A 9,317-nucleotide genomic window follows, 5' to 3' on the forward strand; every position below is an offset into this window, starting at 1 on the left:
TCTCTCTCTCTCTCTCTCTCTCTCTCTCTCTCTCTCTGTGTGTGTGTGTGTGTGTGTGTCTGTCTCTGTCTCTGTCTCTGTCTCTCTCTCTCTGTTTTTTTCCCCCTGAGACAGGTGTCCTGGAACTCCTCTGTATATAGACCAGGCTAGCCTCAAGCTCCGAGATCCACCTGTTTCTGCCTCACAAGTGCTGAGATTAAAGTCATGTGCCACTACTGCCCAGTGGGAAATTATTATTTTTACTTATGATTATTGTGTATATGTATATGGTATGGGAGTCAGTGATGTGCCTTAGTACCTGTGTGGAGGTCAGAGGGCAACTTTGTGGACTCACCACCAGCTGGCAAGAAGGCATTTTCTCAACTGGGCTCCCTCCTCTCAGATGACTCTAGCCTGTGTCAAGCTGACATAGAATTAGCCAGCACACCCATCTCAGTACATCTATGTAAATACATTCATTTGTGTGTAAAACTGAGATGTACCAAATATACCATTTTTGTACTTTGCCTTTTAAAGCAAAAAAAAAAAAAAAAAAAAAGGTTGTTCAATCCCCAGCATCCACCAAAAAGTTGGCACACACCTGTAATCCCAGCACGGGGAGGTAGAGACAGGAGACTCCCTGGGGCTTGCTGGCCAGTCAGTTCATCCAGAATGGCTGACAGGACACCTAGAGCTGACCTCTGGCAACAGAGGTGCCTGTGCGCATGCACAGACGTGATCACACACACACACACACACACACACACACACACACACACACACGCACGCCATGGTAACTCAGCACCATTTAACAATTAGAGATAAATTAAAACAAATCCTAACTGCTGTACCAGGAAGCTGGGCCACCACTGCCCAGCGAGGCACTGGATGAATTTTAGCAAACAAATAAATTTAAAGCTATATTGTCTTGGGGCAGTGGTGGTGCATGCCTTTAAACCCAGCACCCAGGAGGTGGAGGCAGGGGCATCTCTGAGCTCGAGGCCAGCCTGGTCTACAGAGTGAGTTCCAGGACAGCCAGGGCTACACAGAGAAACCGTCTCAAAACCACACTCCCCCAAAAGCCTGCTTATTGTCAAATTAATTCTCATTTTCAGGAGATCTCTATGGATACACACACCCCTCTCTAACCCTGCTCGGCATCCGCCAATGGTGACATCTTATACAGCTACAACACAGTGTTGAAACCAAGAAACATTGGCACAATCCACAGTTTACTCATGGGTCACACATGAGCTGTAATTACACCGTGCATAAGCACCACTAAAGAAACCCGACACTATTACAAGACTTCCTGTGTTATTACTCCCCCCCCACACACACACACACAGAGCCATCTCCAACTCTTGGTAACCACAATCAGTTCTTTACCTCTAGAAATATATTATTTCCAAATTATGACATAAATGGAGTAGTGCAGTATGTACATTTTTGGGAAATTTATGCATGTGAATTTTTAAGTATGTGCATAATCACCCATCTATGGGTGTATGTGTGCACATGTGCAGGTACCTGTGAAGACCAGAAGACAACCCCGGGTATCATCCACAGGAATGCAATCACTTCCTTGGAGACTGTAATTGGCCTGGAGCTGACCAGCTACACTCGGCTGGCAGCAAGCCTCAGGCGTCCTGCCTCTTCCTCCTAGGCACCAGGATTACAGGCACACGCTGTAATCACATGGACCTGGGATCAAACTCAGGCCCTCACCCTTGCAACTGCAGTGACTGAGTCACCTTTCTGGCCCACGGGTGCTCCCTCAGACTCACCTGAGCTGTCGCATGTTTCAGTGTCCGCTTGCAGAAAACTGGTCTATGGCAGGGAGGTAGCACAGTTTAATATTGGACGACTATGGGAGAGGTGGGTATTTTCCAGGTTTCAGTTACTATGAATAAATCTTCATAAACAATCATGTACAAGTTCCGATGTGACATTCTTTCTCTAAAGGACCAAAACTCAGTCACCGAGTCAAGTAAACCCATTTTAGTTTTTCCAAACTATTTTCAAGAGTGTGTAGGTGCGGCAAGGGGCACAATGATGCACACCTGTAATCCCAGCACACATAAAAGGGAGGGAGAAGATGAGGAGTTCAAGGCCAGCAGCAGCAGATTAGTGAGTTTGAGATCAGTGTGATATACATGAGAACCACCTCAAAAACAAATCGAGAGGCCGGGCGGTGGTGGCGCACGCCTTTAATGCCAGCACTCGGAGGCAGAGACAGGCGGATCTCTATGAGTTCGAGGCCAGCCTGGTCTAGAAGAGCTAGTTCCAGGACAGGAACCAAAAGCTACGGAGAAACCCTGTCTTGAAAAAAAAAACAAAAACAAAACCGAGCGATTGCATATATACAAACTGCATTTAAAACAATGTGCTGTCAAGAGTTCTTATTAAGTATTTCTGATGTGTTTGTGTATGAGAGAGATGTATTTCTGAGTGAAAGTAGGGACAGCCTTTGGGCCTTTGGGTATTAATCTTTGCATCTCCGCGTTTCTTGTTTGTTTGTTTGTTGTTTTTGAGACATCATCTCTTTACTCTTGCATAACTCAGGCTAGCTGCCCATGAATTCCTGGAGAGTCCCCGACTCTACCTCCCATCCCCTAGGTGCACTGGGGTTACAGATATACCTTCCACTGCACTGGCTTTCACAGTGGCTCTGGAGATCCAAACACAGGAATAAGGGTATATTATTTGTGTTTTAATAAATAAAGCTTGCCTGAATATCAGAAAGCAAATCAGCCATATTAGTCAGTCTTACAGGCTAGGGAGTAGTGGCACACACCTTTAATCCTGGGAATTGGAAGACGGAGGTAGATGGATCTCTGTTAGTTCAAGGCCACCATGGGCTATCCAAGATTGAATCTGTCTAAGAGAAACAGGACTCACACAAAGGTAATCCCAGCACTTGGGATCACACGCCTTTAACCCTAGCACTAGGGAAGTGGAGACAAAGTGGTATGACTGGGCAGAGAGAGGACTCTACGGGGGAAGAGACAGGAACTCCATGGTGTGTGGAGTGTGTGAAGTTTTCCGGATTCAGGGAGACAGGCTCTCACCCTGATGTGGGATATTCTTCTGTATATGTGAGCTTTAATTGGTTAATGAATAAAGCTGTTTCGGCCAATGGCTTAGCAGAGTAAACTCAGGTGGAAAATCTGAACAGAGATAGAGAGAGAGAGAGTAGGCAGAGACAGGGAGACACCATGTAGCTGTCAAAGGAGAGAGATGCCAGAACCCTAATGGTAAGTCACAGCCTCGTGGCAATACACAGATTGCTAGAAATTGGCTAATTTAAGATATAAGAGTTAGCCAGGAGTATGCTTGAGCCATTGGTCAAACATTGTTGTAATTAATATAGTTTCTGTGTAATTATTTGGGTCTGGGAGGCTGGGAAACAAACGAGTAGTCTCCGTTTACAAAATGGTACCCAAAGTGGGGCACAAACCCATGCCCTTAGGGTTAAGAATCCCATGCTCTACCAGCTGAGTACATCACCCATTTTTGGTCTGAGGTAGAAGTAAGAGTCAGTGGCTGACTGCTTTGCTTTTCTGATGATCTTCAGGTTGAATTCCAATGTCTATATCTGGGTTTTCATTATTCAAACTACAATTGCCACCCAAAGTTTGGGGTATGAATTCACTCACACACACACACAAAAAGCCATTTGCCTGTGACTTTAGAGCCACTAGCATAGGCCAGAGCTACATATGGCCAGAATCACTGGTTTTTCTTTTTTCTCTCCTGGTGGGCTCTCCCTGAATCCCCTTCTTGGGCTGCTGCCAAACCAGGTGGCTGCCTTGAAATCCAGTCAGGCTTTTACTGTTCTACACAGCAGTAATAAGCCTCACATCTTCGTCAACATTGCTAGTAGATTTGGTAAGACAACTGGTAATTCTTTTTTTAAAAAAAAATATTTATTTATTTAGTATACAATGTTCTGTCTGTATGCCTACAGGCCAGAAGAGGGCGCTAGACCTCATTACAGATGGTTGTGAGCCACCATGTGGTTGCTGGGAATTGAACTCAGGACCTTTGGAAGAGCAGGCAATGCTCTTAACCACTGAGCCATCTCTCCAGCCCCACAACTGGTAATTCTTTTTTTTTATTGAGAAAAAGAAGAAAAAAAAAACAAGTTTCCTCCTCCTCCCAGCCTCCCATTTCCCTCCCCCTCCTCCCACCCTTGTCCCCCTCCTCCCACCCTTCTCCCCCTCCCTGCACTCCTCTCCCCCTCCCTCTCCAGGGAGGAATAAGTTAAAAGAGAGAGTTTTTTTTTTTTTTTACCCACATTAAAAATGAGAAAAACCATTACAATGGAGGGTTGGGTCTCTGTATAGTAATATGCTGGACAGTTTGAAAAGGGGATGATTAAATGAGAGGGTATCTAATTTAGATGGGATTTATGTAATGTCAATTGTAAACATTATCAGTTTCATCATTTTTGTCTCTAAAAAAGTTGGCTAATCTGAGTGCTAAGATATAAGCCTTAGAAAAACTTAATAAAATAGATAACATAATCAAATCCAGACAGAGGAATTTCATGGAGAACCAATTTCAGCATTGCATTATAAGAATAGAGAGGAATAGCCTAAGGTTTTCAGACAACCAACCTTAATATATCCAGTAACCTTACAGGAATGGCTAAAGGCAGATGCTCTGTTACAGCTAACTGGATTCCTGTGCCAATGCTGGACTTAACGAGACTCAAGGAAGCAATAGTCTCATATGGCATGCATTCACCTTTAGTGAAGCAAACATTAAACGCGTGGTCAGTTTGTAATAGAATTATCCCTAAAGACTGGTTATATTTAGTTAAAGGTGTTTTAGAGACTGGTCCACAATTTCAATGGAGTATGTGGTTCAGAGAAGAAGCTAAGATTATTGAACAACAGAGTAAAGCTAGAGATATGAAAATCTCCCAAGTTCAAATTCTTGGAGAAGAAATTATGTGACTATAGAAAGGCAATATGTATACAATGACCACACCCTGGATTTATGCCACAGAGAAGCTTTGAATCCTTAGGACAGAGTTGGAGAAATAGGAATGAAAACTGATTCATTCTACAAGGCCCAAAGGACATCTTTACGAGTTTCTTACAAAGATTAACTTCATCAGTAAATAAAATGATACCAAATTCAGAAGCTAGACAAATAATAATTAAATCTTTGAATTTTGAAAATACTAATTCTTGATGCAAAAGGATAATTAGGCCATTAATGTCAAGGTCAGCACCTTGATACAATTAATATTGAATCTCATGACCATGATGATAAATGGATAGGAGAGGTGATTTCCAGCGGTTTGAGGGAAAATAGAAATGCCACGTGTTTCAATCATGGCAAACAAGGTCACCTTATAAGGGATTGTAAACAGGGTATTCCTAGAAACAATGTTTTTTTCTAAGAATAATCCATTTAGAACACCTCTCTCTTCTGGATTATTCAGGTGTGGCAAAGGCATGCATTGGACTAATGAATATAGGTCAACAAGGGATATTCAAGGTAATCCTTTGCCATCAGGAAAGTCCATGAGGGGCCTTTTGCAGGTCCCTATGCCAAATCAGTTCAGGTATTTCCTGCCATCGTAGAGAAAACTCCTTCCCAGAGCAATTAAAGAAACTAATGCCAGCCAGGTGGTGGTGACGTATGCCTTTAATCCCAGCACTTGGGAGGCAGACGCAGGTGGATCTCTGTGAATTTGAGGCCAGCCTAGTCTACAAGAGCTAGTTCTAGGACAGCTAGGACTGCCACATGGAAAAACCCTATCTCAAAAAACAAAACAAAACAAAACAAAAAGAGTCTAATTCCTATTCTAAGAAACTGTACTGCCCTCGATAATAGAATATCTATAGAAGAGAGAACAAAAAATTCAGCAGAAACCATAAATTAAATACTTTGGCAAACTTCCATAAATGAACAAAGACCAAAATTAAAAACACAAATAAATGACATTGCCATTGAAGGTCTGGTAGATACAGATGCAGTTGTAACAACAATTTCATCAGAATCTTGGCATCCAAATTGGCCTTTTCAGGATGTAAATGTTCAGTTTTTAGGAACTGGAACTTTATCTCAGGCAAAGCAGAGTGTGAGATGGGTTGAATGTATAGAGCCAGAAGGACAGAGAGAAATATTAAAACCATATGTGGCTAACACAGCATTGAATTTATGAGGCCATGATTTGTTATAGCAATGGAATACTCAGATTAATATTCCCCTAATCTTAGAAACAGACCATAAATTAACATGTGCTTCTGGAAAAAAATATTACAAGGTATTATATAAACAGTCACTGACCATTCAGGTTGTACAAGGACAGGGCAAATAGCTTATGGTATTTCTTTTTTTTTTTTTTTCTTTGCTTTTTTCGAGACAGGGTTTCTCTGTGGTTTTGGAGCCTGTCCTGGAACTAGCTCTGTAGACCAGGCTGGTCTCGAACTCCTCTGCCTCCCGAGTGCTGGGATTAAAGGCGTGCGCCACCACCGCCCAGCAGCTTATGGTATTTCAAAGACACTAATGGCCCTACTTTAAAATGGTTGACAAACAAACCTGTAAGTTAATTTAATCAGTGACCTATAACATCAGAGAAACTACAGGCTTTAGAACAGCTGGTACAGAAGTAAATAAATGCTCAGCATGTTGAAGAATAATCCAGCCCTTGTAATTCTCCTGTATTTGTCGATAAAAAGAAATTTAGAAAAATAGAGAATGCTGCCAGGCAGTGGTGGCACACGCCTTTAATCTGAGCACTTGGGAGGCAGAGGCAGGCGGATCTCTGTGAGTTCAAGACCAGCCTGGTCTAGTTCCGGGACAGGCTCCAAAGCAACACAGAGAAACCCTGTCTCAAAAAGCCAATAAAAAAAAAAAAAAAAAAAAGGAGAATGCTGGCATTCCTCTGCCTTCTCTATTGTCTAACGGATGGCTTCTTATAGTTATTGACATTAAAGATTGTTTCTTCAGTATACAGTTACAAGAAAAAGACAGAGAAAAATTTGCCTTCATGGTGCCTATTTATAATAATTCTCAGCCTGCTAAGAGATATCAATGGAAGATTCTCTCACAAGGTAATGTTAAATAGGCCCACCCTGTGCCACTGGAAATAATACATAAGCAATTTTCTCAATCTATAGTTTGTCATTACATGAATGACAGTTTACTGTCTCATTCACATGTAGATACTTTAGAATGTTTGAAGAAGTAAAGAAAATTTTGTCTTGTTAGGGATTACAAATTGCTCCTGAAAAAAAATACTAACAGGAGATTTTATTAATTATTTAGTCTATAAAATAGGTTTACAGAAAATTAGACCTCAAAAGGCACAAATTAGGAGAGATCGGTTGCAGACTCTTAATGAGTTCCAAAGACATTTCCCATCTATGGCGCACTACTGGGATAAAACATGGTGAACTGATTAATTTAAACAAAGCCTTAGATGGTGATAAGGGTTGAAGTAGTCCCAGAGAATTATCAGCTAAAGCTGGAGAGAATTGGCTTTGATTGAAGAGAAATTAGAGACAGAACATGTGGATTGTATGGATCTGAATCTGAATGCATTCTGGTCATATTACCCTCCAAGCATTATTCTATAGAAATATAGAGGGGGCCTGGAGGGATGGCTCAGCTGTTAAAGGCTAGGCTCACAACCAAAAATATAGAAATATAGAGGGAATATATTGTTTTAGAATGCATCCTTTTACCACATAAACTGAGTAAAAAATTAAAAACTTATGTGGAAAATGTCTCTGAGATAATTCTAAAAGAAAAATTGAGATTTTGTCAATTAGTATGAATAGACCCAGCAGAAATTATGGTACCTTTTAACAATGATAAAATTGACAAATTATGGGGAGAAGGTAAACCCTGGTACAGAGTTTGTAGCAATTTTTGGTAGAGATTAACAACAATTATCACAAAAGCAAGAGAAATCAACTTATAAAGAGAGCTAATTGTAATTGGATCCTTCTCCCGCATTGTACTTGGCAAATCAATAACTGGATCCCCTATGTGCTATACTGATAAAAATAAATCAGGAAGGGTAGGTTAAAAATCAGAAGATTTAAGTAAAGTGGAACAAAGCCCTTATGATTCTGTCCAAAAGTCAGAATTATATGCTATTCTCATGGTACTAAGGAATTTTATTTTATTTTTTAGTTTTTTGAGACAGGGTTTCTCTGTAGCTTTGGAGCCTGTCCTGGCACTAGCTCTTGTAGACCAGGCTAGCCTCGAACTCACAGAGATCTGCCTGCCTCTGCCTCCTGAGTGCTGGGATTAAAGGCGTGAGCCACCACCGCCCGCCTTAGGAATTTTAAAGAACATCTCAACATAGTTACCAACTCACAGTATGCCAAAAGAGTTGTTTTACATATTGAAACTGCCAAATTTATACCAGATGATACAAAATTGACTTCATTATTTATTCAGTTACAAGATATATAATGAAGAATAGGAATCACGGGAGAGATCTTGGTGTTTGGGGTGGGACTTTTGGAGATTGGTAGGATTAGATACATCATCATTAAGGTGTGGCCTCTGTAATTGAATTTCTGCGGCTTCTATAAGAAGAGCTAAAGAACAGCCGGCACCGTGACAGTCCAGTCACACAAGGCTTCGGTACTCTCCAGAGACAAGGAAGTCCTTTGGGAGCCTTCTGATCTTTGCCTTCCAGAACCATTCAGAGCCTAGAGGATCTGATCTGAAAGTGTACTCACATCATGAGCAAAAGTCTGGCCATGAAGAAGATCGCAAATTCGAAAAGTTGGAATCCCGTGAAAAGAAGCCAACAAGTCACGCACCTCCTGCGACAGCGATGGGAACAACTCCGCAGGAGCAAAGAGAAAGGACAGAGGAAAACAAAATGGAGCAGAGAACAGAGAAAGAAGCTGAAAGTGAACCCAAAAAAACAATCCCAGCAGGAAAACGAAGGCATGAGTCCCAAGAAGCCAGTCAGCAAGCCGCTCCTGGACACTCTGTGGGCAAAATTTAAATTAAGAAAAAGTCCCACAGTGCAAGACTATTTTTCACTGTCATTTGAATTTAGCTTGACAGAAAAGCAGGTCTACCTTTGGTTTCATGAAAAGAAGAAGAAATACGAGGAAGAGACGGCGAAGCAGAAGAACAGAAGAAACAGCTGGAGTGAGGTGCTGCAGACTTGCTGTGCAGACCTGAGGGACAAGGACATGGCCAACCCGAGGGATGAGGACGTGGCCGACCCGAGGGACGAGGACATGGCCGACCCGAGGGACGAGGATGTGGCCGACCCGAGGGACGAAGACATGACTGACCCGAGGGACGATGACATGGCCCACCCGAGGGACGAGGATGTGGCC

General features: G+C 42.0%; 1 long non-coding RNA gene across 1 annotated transcript in view; it reads right to left on the minus strand.

The window, feature by feature from the left end:
- LOC113456334 overlaps nucleotides 1-9,317 on the minus strand; it is a 17,460-nt gene that overhangs the window by 3,555 nt on the left and 4,588 nt on the right. The gene's annotated exons all lie outside the window — the stretch shown is intronic.

Source organism: Microtus ochrogaster, chromosome 1 (genome assembly GCF_000317375.1).
Source record: "Microtus ochrogaster isolate Prairie Vole_2 chromosome 1, MicOch1.0, whole genome shotgun sequence".
NCBI classification, from domain to species: Eukaryota; Metazoa; Chordata; class Mammalia; order Rodentia; family Cricetidae; genus Microtus; species Microtus ochrogaster.